This window comes from Triticum aestivum, chromosome 5D, assembly GCF_018294505.1.
Source record: "Triticum aestivum cultivar Chinese Spring chromosome 5D, IWGSC CS RefSeq v2.1, whole genome shotgun sequence".
In the NCBI taxonomy this organism is placed as follows: Eukaryota; Viridiplantae; Streptophyta; class Magnoliopsida; order Poales; family Poaceae; genus Triticum; species Triticum aestivum.
This window is the reverse complement of record NC_057808.1, coordinates 552,228,084-552,243,881: the sequence shown is the minus strand read 5'-3', so window position 1 is coordinate 552,243,881 and position 15,798 is coordinate 552,228,084. Positions and strand designations below refer to the sequence as shown.

The 15,798-nt window shown below is 40.6% G+C and overlaps 1 non-coding gene and 1 pseudogene across 1 annotated transcript; both read left to right on the top strand.

Annotated features, from left to right (window-relative positions):
- Positions 1-882: 882 nt before the first annotated feature.
- LOC123123788 (cleavage and polyadenylation specificity factor subunit 3-I-like) lies at positions 883-5,159 on the top strand (annotated as a pseudogene).
- A 1,254-nt stretch (positions 5,160-6,413) lies between these two features.
- Positions 6,414-6,487, top strand: TRNAV-CAC (transfer RNA valine (anticodon CAC)). Its single transcript has one exon. It is a non-coding gene; the product is annotated as a tRNA-Val (tRNA).
- The last annotated feature ends 9,311 nt before the right edge of the window (positions 6,488-15,798 follow it).

Here is a 15,798-nt window from a genome sequence, read left to right as displayed (position 1 = left end):
AAAAATGGATAAAAATGGATGTATCTAGAAATAAAATATGTCTAGATTCATCCATTTCCCTGACAAGTATTTTTGGACGGAGGGAGTAGATCAGAAGGATTATTCCTCCTCATACATTTTTTGTGTGTAAATTTTGTGTCAGTTTGTATATTTTTTACATATAGATATATGTGTTTAAACTTCCTACATATTTTGTTTCATGTTTCTAACATTCGAACCTAGGCTTGGGCATTTATTACATTTTCATTATGTTTTATACTACTGTACTTCACTTCTAAAGTTTTAAGTTTTTTTTTTGAGTTGTCTAAAGTTTCAAGTTGATGATGAGCTCAGCCACCTGCTCCTATCATCTCATGCACATGGAACCGAATATCGTTTCTTACACCTGGGAACCAGACCTGCTGCAACCATCAACATTTTCTTTTTGAAAAACTAGAACATTTTTGAAATTTAAAACAAATTTTTGATATACACTTTTATGAAATTCCTGAATATTTTTAAATGCATTGTTTTTGAATTTTTGAAACAAAATCTAGGAAATGAGAACATTTTTTGAAATTCTGTAAAATATTTTTTTTGAAAAATCAGAACCTTTTTAGTAATTCTAAACAAAAATTTAAACCATGAAGATTTTTTGAAATTCCTGAACATTTTATGAATTTACGAAACACATTCTGAAAAACGTGAACATATTTTGAAATCCTGAACAATATTGGAAACTCCAATCATTTTTTGAAAAGATAAATAAATTTTAAAATGTGAAAATTAGAAAAAGAAGTAAAATAAAAAATAAGTGAAAAAAATGAAAAAGGGATTTTTTTTTAAAAAAACCATTGAAAACCGAAAACCCAACCCTCAAAAAAAAGAAAAGAAAAGAAACAACAGAGGAAAAGAAACCCAGTTCAGGATCCGCCGCCGCCGCCTCCTCCTCCTCCGAGCGGCAGACGAGCGAACGACGCGCCGTCGGCCAAGATCCGCCGCCGCCGCCTCCTCCTCCTCCTTCCGCCGACGGTAGAAGCGACACCCCCCCGACCCCTCCCTCCGGTGTTCAGGATCCAACGTCCTCCCCTCCAGCGACGGCGACGGACCGCGGCCATCACCGTCCTCCTTCCCCGGATCTCCCCTCCACCGCGAAGCTCCGACCCCCTACAGCGGCCACGACGGAGACGGTTCTGTGGTCGTTTTCTACCTCCTCCGGTCAAGGTTAGCCCCCTCCTCCTTCTCCCCCCTCTGCAACCTCTTATCTTTCTCGAATTCATGCCTTCACCGTCACTGATGAACTTGAACATCCATATCCACCAAGTGAGCACCGCGTCGTTCTTTCAGATCATTCCCACCATTGTCAATCACCTGTGAGCACCTAGATCACTACACAATATTTGGCTGCTGATGTTCTAGTGGCTATCCAGAAGAACTACACAATGCTAGATCCAGGAATGTTTTATTTCCTTGTACAAACTACTTGTCCACAATGAGGTAGGATTGATGCATCGGCGTTGGATATTTGAAAATGAAAGAAATTTAAGCAATGCTTAGAGTTTAGAAGAAATAGAAAATGATTGTTATACTGATGTTGCTTTACACAAGTTTCATATGCATTGGTCAATACTAGTTCTTCTGTAGCGTGTAGGGAACTGAAATATATATATCAGACCAATGTTTCATATGCATTGATTTTGTTTCTTTTTCAGTTCTCCCTAGGTTTCTTGACGTTGTTTCATATGAAACAATGGTCTTCGTTGTTTCATATATAATACTTATCTCCTTGTTTCAGTTGCTCGATTGTTACTTGTTATAGCTAGCTGAAAATGTAGTTGGATTCATATATGCACATGTATGCTAACGTACTGTAAGTTTTCTTGGAAATATGCTTCCGGTTGTGTGCTGATTAGATAGTCATCTATGCACATGTGGGCTAATGAGGTATATATGGATCTTGTGCTGATTAGATATATGCATCTGGGTGTTAATCTAGGAATCAAAGCGAACAATATTTTATTTATTACTCCCTCCGTCCCAAAATTCTTGTCTTAGATTTGTCTAAATACGGATGTATCAAGTCACATTTTAGTATTAGGTACATCCGTATCTAGACAAATGTAAGACAAGAATTTTAGGACGGAGGGAGTAGAACATAAATAAGCCTGGCTTATTATGTTTGCATCTATTAAATGCTGCAAGGAAGGAAAGAGGAAATGGCATCCGTGGCGACGGAACCGGCGGTCGGGCGGGAGGGCGACAAGATGGTGATCACGCCGCTCGGCGGCGGCAGCGAGGTCGGCCGCTCCTGCGTCCACATGACCTTCAAGGGCTGCACCGTCCTCGTAAGCATCCCCTCTCCCCCAAACCCTACACCCCGCCACCGTCGACGTCCTCCTCATCACGCAGTAAGCAACACATCTCGCCCTTTCTCGATCCCCACCTTCCTTCTCCCCGTCTCAACTCCATCCTGCTTATTCTGCCTTGAATCTGTCTGTATTGCAGTTTTCACCTGGACCACGCGGCCTCGCTGCCCTACTTCCTGGAGAAGGTAACCAAGCTCGTCTGCTCGCTGAGTTATTAGATTGCAAGTGCGGCGACACACATGTTTGATGTCTGAATCTGCTCTGCTTTGCAGACCACTTTCAAGGGCCGAGTGTTCATGACCCACGCCACCAAGGCCATCTACAGGCTGCTGCTCTCCGATTACGTCAAGGTCAGCAAGGTGTCCGCGGAGGACATGCTCTTCGACGAGCAGGACATTCTCAGGTCCATGGAAAAAATTGAGGTACTTTCTTTTCGGCAGATATAAAATGCAAGTTTGAGTTGTTGCATTTTATATCATTGATTCTGCATAGTCAAACAATTAAATGTCACTCGACTAAAAAAGGGCAGCCCCAGTGCATGTAGCTCCCGCTTGCGCAGGGTCTGGGGAAGGGTCCGACCACTTTGGGTCTATTGTACGCAGCCTTTCCCTACATTTCTGCAAGAGGCTGTTTCCAGGACTTGAACCCATGACCTCATGGTCACAAGGCAGCAGCTTTACCACTGCGCCAAGGCTCCCCTTCTAAATGTCACTCGACTGTTGGTTAAAATTTAAGAACCCTATAATATATGGCCATTGCTTTCCAAATACCATGTTCTTTTTCTTCTAATTTACAGCTAATGCATGATTCTGCTTGCGAGGATTAAAATATGTTAATTTATCACAGGAGGATGCATACTGTCTTAACATATACTTATCATGCAGGTCATAGAGTTCCACCAGACGTTGGAAGTTAATGGCATACGCTTCTGGTGCTATACTGCAGGCCATGTACTTGGAGCTGCCATGTTCATGGTGGATATTGCTGGCGTTCGCATTCTTTACACTGGTGACTACTCCCGTGAAGAAGACAGGCACCTGAAAGCTGCTGAGATCCCCCAGTTCTCCCCTGATATTTGCATTATCGAGTCAACTTACGGTGTGCAGCGACACCAACCCCGCCATGTCAGAGAGAAGCGCTTCACTGATGCCATCCACAACACTGTTTCTCAAGGGGGCCGTGTTCTTATCCCGGCATTTGCTCTTGGTAAGAGCACAGGAGCTGCTGCTTATCCTAGATGAGTATTGGTCCAACCACCCAGAGCTCCATAAGATTCCAATCTATTACGCCTCCCCTCTTGTGAAGAAGTGTATGGCTGTCTACCAGACATACATAAACTCCATGAATGACAGGATCCGCAACCAGTTTGCACGGTCCAATCCCTTCCATTTCAAGCATATTGACCCTTTGAATAGCATAGACAACTTCCATGATGTTGGTCCGTCAGTGGTGATGGCAAGTCCAGGTAGCCTCCAAAGTGGCCTCTCCAGGCAGCTCTTTGACAAGTGGTGCACAACACATGTGTTATTCCAGGTTATGCTGTTGCTGGCTCACTTGCAAAGACCATCATCACTGAGCCGAGAGAAGTGGAGCTAGCAAATGGGCTCAATGCTCCTCTCAATATGCAGATCTTCTACATCTCCTTTTCAGCCCATGCCGATTTCCCACAGACGAGCGGCTTCCTGGGCGAGCTTCGCCCACCCAACATTATCCTTGTACACGGGGAAGCAAATGAGATGGGGAGGCTCAGACAGAAACTTATCACTCAGTTCGAGGGAACAGACACACAGATCGTGTCTCCCAAGAACTGCCAACCAGTGCAGCTGTTTTTCAGCTCTCAAAAGATGGCCAAGGCAATTGGCATATTGGCAGAAACTGTGCCAGAAGTGGGAGATTCGGTCAGTGGTTTGCTTGTGAAGAAGGGCTTCACGTACCAGATTATGGCTCCGGAGGATCTCCGGGTGTACACCCAGCTATCTACTGCCAACATTACTCAGCGGCTCACCGTCCCATATTCCGGTTCTTTTGAAGTCATCAAGTACAGACTGAGGCAAATATACGAGAGCGTGGAATCATCAACCGACGAATCCGATGTTCCAACACTGATTGTTCATGAGAGGGTGACCATCCGCCTGGATTCAGAGAGCTACGTGACGCTACAGTGGTCCTCTGATCCCATAAGCGACATGGTGTCTGATTCCGTGGTGGCCATGATCTTGAACATAGGGCGTGAGGGACCAAAGGCCGTTCCGATGGAAGAGGAAACGGAGATGGTGGCGCAGAAGGTGGTATATGCTCTAATGGTGTCGGTCTTCGGCGACGTTCAAGTGGTGCAGGAAGGGATGCTTGTTATAACTGTGGATGGAGATATTGCTTACTTGGATGGGAGGAGTGGTGATGTTGAGTGCGCGAATGCTGCGCTGAAAGAGAGGATCCAGACTGCGTTCCGTCGCATTCAGGGTGCTGTGAGACCAATCCCGCTGTCGGCCTCCTGAGGTGAAGCCATGATGTAGGATGCTTTTAACATGGTGACTGTTTCCTAGGTGATTAAACAGGGCAGCAGGTCGTGTTAGAACATGAGTTGTATAGCATTGTAGGCAATTTCTAGTGGTTATCTGAACAGTCCTCTCACTTGCAGTAACTTTGAGCTGAGCTGAAGTTGCAGTGCAGCTGAGCTGAGCTTCTCCTTTTGTCTTTCCGTGTGTCCGCTCATCTCATCAGTTTCTGGTATTGGTGTTATCCCTCTGTAAAGGAATATAACAACATTAGTGATCTAAATGCTCTTATATTTCTTTACGGATCTGTTCTCGATTACTTGAGAAAGAAGGTGAAGAGCATTCAGTGAAGCCAGATCTGTTCTCGATTACTTCATTTTCTCTGCGCAGAAAAATAGTTTGAGAATTACTACTTGATTCCTCGGTATATGGTTATTACAATTTTGGGTGGTCTTGGTCATGCTGCTGCTTTCAACGTCGTTCACTTTGTTTAGTGATGAAGTGAAACTTTATGTCAAATGTGATTTTTATGGATACTTTTGCGGTCATCCTGGTTGTTGGCAAGGGAAAAACTAACAAAAAATTTCAAAGTTATCCACATTAACAGGGGAGGAAATTATCTTACTATTAATATTCATCACATGATGTGATTTAGTTTACTAAGTGGATGTGTTGTATCCACGTTAAATTCAGAAAATGGCGCCTCTCATTTCATCACTACATAGCCCCGTGTTCATTTGGTCTTCCTCATATTCATGTTTGGTCTTCCTCATATTCATGGCGCTGCCTGGGGCAACGATCACTTCTGCTTAACGACCAAGTGAACTATAGATAAGCGACGATCACACAAAGTTGTCTAGATAAGATGAGGAGCATAGTATTGTGTTTTTATGTCAAGCAAAATCATTACTTATTGCTATGTATTTTGAGGATAAGCATCCTCTCTACCATTACGTGAAAATTTACAATTGTACGTACGGATGGCACACCAAAAAGATTCTTGTTATGCCATTTTAGAAAAATAATCAAGCTGAGGTGGTTTAGACGTAGTTTGTATTTTTCGTAGTGTGTTAACTTCTGTAATATTAACCCTGTTATGCTTTAGTTCTTTATTTTGATCCATTATTCTTGAATCTCTATGTTGCAGAGAAATTACCACTGTGGAGAGGTCCTTTAAGAGTACCTGCCGCACCTCCGCCTCCAATGTGATTTAAGGGGCCTGCTAGAGTTGCTCTAAGGAAGGTATGCGATCACCGAGCAGTTGTTGCAACCTAGAGTTAAACTTAGAACCACGAGCTCTTCCGATCGAAATGCTGTGTAATCCTACTAGGAAACCTCTTCAAATTGCACAACGCCTCTAGAAGGTGTAATTTGCCGAGCAGAGTATGGGTTGGAGTGTCTTCCCCTTCTTGAAAAATACTTTCTCCATAGGAAGGGTCTCAATGGAATTGTGTTCAGTAATTTCACAACAGTACGTTTGCTGTCAGAAAAATCGTGGTCTGCTGATTAGTCTCTGCCATACTACGAGAATCAAATGTTCAAAGAGCGGACCGTGAAAACTTTAACCAAACAAGTCTGGGTGGTGTAGTTGGTTATCACGTTAGTCTCACACACTAAAGGTCCCCAGTTCGAACCTGGGCTCAGACATCTACCTTTTTTTTTTGATATATTGCACTTACAAAAATAATTCTTACTTTTTTTAAACTTCGCTTCGCATTTTTGAACAAAATCGTGGTAATACTAGTATCATCTGCCGCGTTTGTTCTGGAACATTTGTTAAAAGTACCGATGGAGATGCACATTGGACAAAAAAAGTTGTAAAAGTGCAGCACCAGGATGATGCTTCAAGAGTCAATTTCATATACCCCAACAATATATATAGTAAAGCCAGATATGCTCTTCTCTTATACCCCAACCAACAAAACGATTTCTTGATTAAAATTGCACGTATAGGGTAAGATGCTGGTGTACTGTTTGTGAAAAAGAATAAGAAAAGGTGGATTCTTTTTCTCGGTATATTATGTTTTCTTTGTCCAATTCAAGCGTTGGTCTGTCCAGGTTAGAGGCTGGCGTGGATGTTCATCCTTGTTCCGATGTTTTCTCCAAATCAATCAGGTGCCGGACTGGGAGCGACCGGAGGCGTTTTTGCAGCTGCCACCGTGCGCCTGCTCCTCGCCTTTCTACCAGCATCACCAACTCGCCAACATATATGAAGTAGCTTAATATGAAGAAAAGGAAAATAGTTACTAAGAGGAGGTGACACGTCCGAACGCGAGAGGGGCTACTAGGGGATGACATGCTTGAATGAGACAAATAAATTTGGTTTTCTATCTCTTGATAAAGGGCAACTACATATTTTTATAAGATCTCCATGGGCCATGGAATGCTTATAATAATACATGTTACCTTTTACAAAACTATAAAATGGTATACATCATATCTAATTTTATAAAGTTGTACTATGAGAAATCTCAGAGGATTTATTGAAACAACAACCGTCGTAACTTCAGCATCACTAACATCAAGGGCAATACGTCCTCGTACCGATTCTTCGATATGTAGTAGGTACATCCACATCCATGATATTCATTAGCTAATATATATAGATGGAACAAGTGAGGCGGTTTGTACCGAGATGGATGTTAGATGTGGTGCATGTGGGACGTCTTCTTTTTAGAAATTGTAGGCTCCGGGAAAGAGCTGTTATGTGTTTGCCAAAGAGATGGCTTGAGAGCTCTAATTTATAGAATGCATATCAGTTTAGCTGGGAGAACTAGCAACAATATGCTATAGGAGATAAACCAAGCTACTAACCAGCAACACTGAACCCGTAGAATATAGCAACCGGCGGGAATACCAGGTACTCTAGGAAAGAGTAATACCCAGCTCACGTAAGAGCTTCTCCAGCAGAACACACCCAGCATAATGCAAAACAAAGCTAAGGAAAGTAACCTGAACGTTATCAGTCAATGCCCAAGCGAGTTCCAGCTGCATCTTGTAGTTGCAAGTTTCGTGCACCCAGTAGTAACGAGTCCACCTTGCAAAAAATCACTTTGGAACCCGGGTGCATTGAAGCCCTATTTTTTGAACTGTGCCAAAATGCTATTTTGAAGTTTTAGAAAATTCTCAAAACAAATCAACATGTTTATATGAATGTATGTTACACATGTGTAAATTTTGATGCTGAAATAAGTAACCATGTGAGTTACACAAAAATGACAAAATCGTGATTTTGGAAAGATGAACAGTGCATGCATTATTCACTATTTGGAAATCACCATTTTGTCATTTTTGTATAGGTCGCATATTTACTTATTTCATCAGCAGACTTTGCACATGTGTAATATACATCCATATGATCACGTAGAATTGTTTTCAGAATTTTTTGAAACCTTAAATGTGATTTTGAAAGTATTTAAAATAAGGTCCTCCAATACACCCGGGTTTCAAAAATCCACTCTCGTCCACCTTGCTCCCTGTCGATTCCCTATGCCTCCACAACCTCCACGGCGACAAAAAAAAGGCTACTTTAAGCACATCATAAGTCAATGACAAAATAAAAAACCATAGTACGGGAAAGGCACATTGCCCAAACCGGCGCCCAAAAAACCTTTCAACCCTCACGATTAGACCTCTCTTTCGGAGCTGCAAGCGCCACAGCCCACATGCATGAACTTGTCCATCCTTCTCGGTGAGCTTGGCCAGCCCAAGCTCTGGCTCACGGACGTCCACACAAGCATCGATGCCGGACAGAGAAAAATGAGGTGACCGCGATAGACTTCATCACCACGGAAAATACATCCAATTTCCCCTCGACAACATTTCTTCCGAAGTTACAAGATACTGGCGCGGAGCTTTTCTCTAAAAAGGACTCCTGGGATGGATATACATGAGTAGCTGATATGGCTATACCCCTCAAAATATTTTAACACAACGTGTTGAAACATAAACCAACCATGAATCCTTGAAAGTGTGGTTTGTACTGAATTACGTCAGGAGCTACACATGCCATTAAAAGTGTGGTTTGCAAGAGATTGGAGAATGATACTTAACTTTGCTCATGCCCGAATTTTGTCAAAGTTGAAGCAATCATAAAAACTAAGAAAGGCCTTTAGACAATCGATAAAAACTGGTATGACAGTAGAACACTTTCATAAAAATTGATCACATTTTCCTGTGCGCTTGTAAATATCTATTGGAAATGTCATACGCTAGGGCTTGCTCGGTGATGTTGGCGCATGGCTCCGCAGACAGGGCCGGCCCTGAGGGGGGGCGACCGCCCCGGGCCCCCGAGTAGGAAGGGGCCCCCGATGGGTTGGTTCCCTTACGTGTGTGATGTTTAGGAAATAATTGTATTTTTTAGGAAATATTTCTTTCCCATGTTATCAGATCGACTGATTCTGAAAAAGGTAAATAATTATTTGCCATATAACAAATCGACTGATTTGTATACGTGTTTGATGTTTAGGAAAGAATTATTTCCATGTAACAGATTGACTAATTCTCAATCATCAAAAAGGGAAAGAACTTACCAGGCCGATTAATTCTGGCCTTGCCTCACGCGCGTGGTGTTCTCATCTTTCTATTTCTTCTCTCTCAAAATTGCCAACGAATCAGCCATGCAAATGCCAAGTACCGCATTGTCTAATTGTGAGTTTCGGCTGCTCTAATTGTGAGTTTCGGCTGCTGGACGTCATTAGTGGATGAAGGTAATGCGATTTTCAAGATTCCATAATCCTCTTCCTTTTATATAGTCTTGTCTGATTGTTCGGTTCGTGAAGTTAATCCTCATGCATACTTCTCCCACCCACTCCAATTTCTTGTATTGTTTGGGAATAAAAAAGTAAACTCAGATTCCTGTCCTTGACTCGTAAGCAGCAGCAAAAGCTTGCAATTTCTAATTTTCTAGCCATTAAGGTACCTAGTTCCATGCCTTTCTTAGCATTTTTTATTTAATTAGCAGTGTTCTTAATTTCTTGTATAGTACATTTCTGCACTAATTAGAGAGAATGTTATTAGTTTAGTTGGAAAGTATCCATCCGACAAGGAGAAAAAAAGAACATGCATATGAGTTGATTGACTCCTAGAAAGGGTACTTCTACTGCTTCCCCGGAAATAAAGAAAGTACTTCCGCTAGGGATTTCGAGGAACTAGCTTTAGTTACTGTTCAACAACAACCTAGCGAAATATTATATGATGATAAAAATTTGAGTTGCCACAAAAGTGTTACTAATTCACATATAATAAAAATATATAAGTATATATTAACAACAACAACTAACTTTTATGTGAATGATTATGGCTCGGGTTTTTTAATAGTTTTTTAGAGAAAAGCACCACACATGCCAAGGCAGCATAAATTATAGTGTAATGAGTATTAATTTGCAATTGAAATGGAAAAAAATTATGTGCCTTTAGGGACCCCTTTTATTATCTTGCCCCGGGCCCCCGAAATCTCAGGACCGGCCCTGTCCGCAGACTCAAGAAAACATGTAGTAAGAGCCCTAAACCCTAGACCCATGCTTGTGGTCATGTGGGCTGGTGTAATCTCTATGTTGTACTCTTCTATCTATCAACGCTTTGCGTATTTGCAAAAAATAGACCACCTGCCTGGATGCCAAAGAGTTAGTAGGAGATGACACATCTGAATGAAAAAATAACAAAAAACTATAAGTAAGGTTCAATTGTACAATTATATATAATTTTGACGCTTCCTTGTAATATTTGATGTCAGCGAGATATTCACATGAACCTATGCATGACGTTTCCTTGTAATATTTGATGGTGTTGCTACACACGCATGGTGGTAGCTACGCACCCTTTTGGCATAAGTGCCTTTTTATATATATAAGGTGTCAGGTTTTTTATGGCATTGGCACACGTGCCTTTTAGTTGTATAGAAATGGTTTTTTCTTAGTTCTCTTTGCCTTTTTGCTTGCCTTTTGGGCACAATTTCCTTTTCATTGTATAGAAAGGTTCTTTTCTCTCACTTCTCTCTGTCTTTTTTTGTCTTTTTGGCACAAGTGCCTTTTTGCTTGCCTGGCTGGTCCTGCGTCACGAAAATAACTTTAGTTTCGTTAGAGAGTTATTCTCCATGGTCCAAAATAGTAGAGATAAAAATTGGGCCATGCGCAGCTGCCACCATGTGTAGAGTGTTATTTTCGTATTTTGGAAAACCTTGAAAACGCATAATATTTATTTATAAAATTGTAATTTAGAAACCGCAGGGCATTGACTTGTCCATGCTTCTCGGCATGAACTTGTCCGTGCTTCTTGGTGAGCTTGGACAACCGAAGCTCATGCTCACCGACGTCACACAAGCATCGATGCGCTGGGAAAGAAAAATGAGGTGACCGTTAGACTCCCCCTCTCCACGTAAAACACATCCACTCTACCGCCGACAACATTTCTTCACAGAAGTTACATGATACCAGCGGAGCTTTTGTCTAAAAAGGACACCTGGACATACATGAGTACCTGATATGACTGTCCCCCCCCCCTCCCCCCCCAACAAATATTTTAACACAATGTGTTGAAACATAAACCAGCCATGAATCATTGAAAGTGTGGTTTGTACTGAATGCATCCTTCTTTTTGCAAGAGATTGGAAAATGATACTTAAATTTCTCATGTTTGAATTCGATCAAAGTGGAAGCAATATTTTCATAAAAAAACAAGAGATGCCTTTGGATAGTCAACTAAATGTGATATAATAACAGTTGAACACTTGCATAAAAAATGATGGCATGCAGTGTGCACTTGTAAATATCTATTCTATAAGTGAAAAAGTCAATTGTCATGCGCTAGGGCTTACCCGGTCACATTGGCACAGGGCTCTCCAGACTTAGGAAAATATGTAGTAAGAGATCACGTGCCTGGATGCCAACGTTATAGTAGGAGATGACACGTCTGAATGAAAAAACAATAAAAAAAACAATTAGCAAGGTTCAATTGTACAATTATATAGAATTTTGACGCTTCCTTGTAATATTTGATGGGTTTGAGATATTCATATTAACCTACATAGGGTTATTAAATTGTGTCCATAGCATTTATTCCATTTTCTTGATAGAAAACTGTTATTTGGAAAACCTTGAATACGCACAATATTTTTTTAGAAAATTGTAATTCTGAAAACGCAGTGCATTGATTTAAATACCACCTACCACACCTTACACTATCATTAACATAGAGTTAACGTCCTTGTATTGAGCTTCAATATATAGTAGGCACATCCACACTATCTTGTATACACACATCCCCTTTTCAATGTGCGGTGTAAAAGGATCACTAGAACAAATATAGCTGGAGCAAGTTTTAGAAGGTGTGCGCTGAGATGTACGTATGGATTTGGTGTCAGGAGTAGGGCGTCAATTGATTTTTTTTGGAATTGTAGGCATTGGGAATTAGCTAGCCAGTAAGTCCGAACAGAGAGGTAGTTGCTCTCATGGTGTCGCTCTTCGGTGACGTTAAAGTCACGGAGGAAGGGAAGCTTGTTCTAACTTTGGATGGAGATGTCATGCACTTGGATGGGAGGAGCGGTGACGTTGAGCGCAAGAATGTTGCGCTAAAAGAGAGGATCAAGACTGCGTTCCGTAGCATACATGGTGCTGTGAGACCAATCCCGCTATCGGCCTCCTGAGCTGAAGCCATGAATGAGATTAGGATGCTTTTAACAGGTTGACTGTTTTCTAGGCGATTTAACAGAGCAGCAGGCCATGTTAGAACATGACTTGTATATCATTGTAGGCAATTTCTAGCGGTTATCTGAACGTGTAAACAGAGCAGCATGTCGTGTTAGAACACGAGTCGTATAGCATTGTAAACAGAGCAGCAGGTCGTGTTAGAACATGACTGTTTTCTAGGCTCTTCGATAGTTTTTTTTAAGAAGGAGGATCACCCTCGACCTCTGCATCCGAAAATTGTATACGGCCATATTATTAAAAAGTGCGAAATAAGTACATAGTCTGTAATCAAAACAGCTCGCAACCAGAGCAAAATAAAACAGAACATCGGAACACAAAAAGCCACAACCGGCATAAAAACAGGATATGATGACTAAACACCTATCTTATTAATGGATCGCCATCCAAACCGGTTAAACATACCCTGCGCTACCATCTCCCACCGGTTGCACCCAGTAATCAAAGGTTGTCTGGAGTCCGTATGAGTGATTAAGGACCACGTACGAATCCATGTTGTAGCTCTGAATATAACCTGCAACAAATTTAAAATATTTCGTCCGTATAGCCCATAATAAAGCACATACTCCTATCCGAATCTGTGCCACAACAACTAAGTCTACTCCAGTTAACCACGTCCATAACGTTTCACTGCTATCTGAAGGAGTAATATTAAAGGCTATATGAACGGTACGCCAAAGCAACTTCGCGAGAGGGCAGTCAATGAAAATGTGTTGTATCGTTTCATCTCGATCACAAAAACAGCAGTGTGCACTTCCTACCCATCTTCGCCTAAGCAAATTGTCCTTGGTAAGGATCACTTGCTCGTGGACAAACCACATAAAAATTTTAATTCGCAAGGGAACCTTGACTTTCCAAATATGAATCGATCTTGGGATTGAGCCAGAATTGATTAAATCCAAGTAAAAAGATTTGACAGTGAATACCCCGCTTGCAGTCGACTTCCACTCCTAGATGCAATAGTGCCTGTTCATCATGGCTTCCACTTCCACATAAATATGAATCGATCTTCGTTAGTTGTTTATCAAGGTGTGACGGACCCAATGATTTTGGAGACTTTTGTTTGCAGGGAAGCGCTCGCTTTGGCTGAAGATCTTGCTACTCAGAACATCTCAGACTTGAGGAATGTCAAGGAGTAGTTAATGACATCAAGGGTGGAACAGGAGGTCCAAATGCAGCCATCATACATGAATTTTTAGCTCGTATACTTCCTATATCTTTGTGCATGAGCGTAGAAACTTCAATTTTAAGGCTTACAATCTCGCCAAGTTTACTTGTAATCTAGCTATAGGTAGACATATTTGGTTGGGTACCCCTAATGACCCAAATCTTGTAGCTATGAACATATTTTTGAATCAATAAAGTTGGCGAGATTACTAAAAAAAAATAACTAATTGAGGGGGTACAACAAACCCATTTTCGTTCCTGCTTGGGCTACAACAGACACTATTGCACGGGTGCTGCTATACCTCGCTTAAAGCGCCCAGCCTTCCGACTCGCTGAAGCACGTTGATGTCGCGTGAGCGTACGGCTGGCCGAGTGCACTGCAGCCCACTGCTGTGGCCGAGTGCACTGCAGCCCACCACGTATTTAAAAGAAATTAAAGTTGCATTTGACATATGTTAAATGTGTATAGAAAAAATGTTGACCATGCATAATTTTATATAAAAAATGTTAAATGCGTATAAAAAATGTTGACCATGTATTAAAAATGTTAAATTTGTATTATAAAAATGTTACATATGTATAAAAAATGTTAAAATTTTATCTAAAATATGTTAAATGTGTATTAAAAAATGTTGACCATGTGTTAAACAATGTGAAACTTACATTTGAAAAATGCTAAATGTATATAGAAAACAATATTAAACTTGTATTTAAAAAATGTTAAACGTGTATAAAAAAAGTTGATCATGTATAAAAGATGTTAAACTTGTATTTGAAAAATGTTAACCAAGCATTATTAAAAAAATGTTAAATATGTATAAGAAATGTTGACCATGTATGAAAAAATGTCAATCTGTATATAATATGTAAATAAGCATTTGGAAAATGTTACACATGTAGTAGAAAAAATGTATTAGTTATATAAAAAAACGTGTGTATAAAAGATGAAACCTGAGAGAAAATAAAAGATAAATAAAAAAATCAAAACCAAAGGAAAAATAAATAATAGAAAAAATCTAGTGAAAACCGAGAAAACAAAATAAAAACCGACGAAAACAGGAAAAAACTAAGGAAAATGAAGATAAAAGGAAAGAAAATAAAAAAGCTGGTAAAAAAAAGAAAACCAGAGAAAAACAAAGAAAAGAGAAAACCCAACAAAAAGAGAGAAAGAAACAAAGAAAAGCCGGTGAAAAATCAAGAAAAAACATAAAACAAATAACCCCATAAAAATAGTGAAAACACGACTCTTTTTTCTTTAATAATGTCATGGCCTACTATTTTCAAAAGAGCCAAACGGTGGCCTAGTGGCTAGCAGCTCCAAGTTATGGCGGGATCGAATCCCTTCAAGCCGCCTTTTCTCTAATATAGTTCTTTTAAGCATGCGCGAATGGGCCAGCCCGTAACTGTAGATGCTTCAGCGAGACCGAAGAAACGCTTTGCGCTATCGCACCACAAATCCTATCTACCGCTCGCTGCAGCAGATCTTGGAGCCCATGGGGACCTCCTATGTGCTGCTTATTACAGCATGGAGTCGTGGTTTCGCACAGGGCGCAGCTCACCCTTGGCTGACCCATTTATGGCAGCTTCGCTGCCCGAGGTAAAAATCACAAAAATAGCTTGCGAATGGCACCGAACCCACTACCTGCTGCAGATGCACACGCCACGCTAGCCACCGCAACTGGCTCACCCAAGTGAAAGAATTACAACGTGAAGTCAAAGAAACTAACAGCGGCAGCAAAACTTAAATACCAGTTTGTCAAGTTCTAAAAAAAACACTTTTGTAAACATCAAAATTTCCCTATCATTTTTTGAATTGGCAAACAATTTGAAAACATGAACAATGTTTTGAACTTGTGCACAAATTTCGAAAACGTACTATTTCTTGAAATTGTGAATAAATTTGGAAAGCGGTACATTTTTAATTTGTGAATAAAATTAAAAATTTGCGAACATTTTATTAGTTTATGAATAATTTTTTAACATGAATATTTTATGAATATGTGAACAAATTTTGAAAAATGGGAACAAAATTTTGAAATCCGTGAACTCTTTAGTTTGTGAACAAATTTTAGAAATGCAAACATTTTT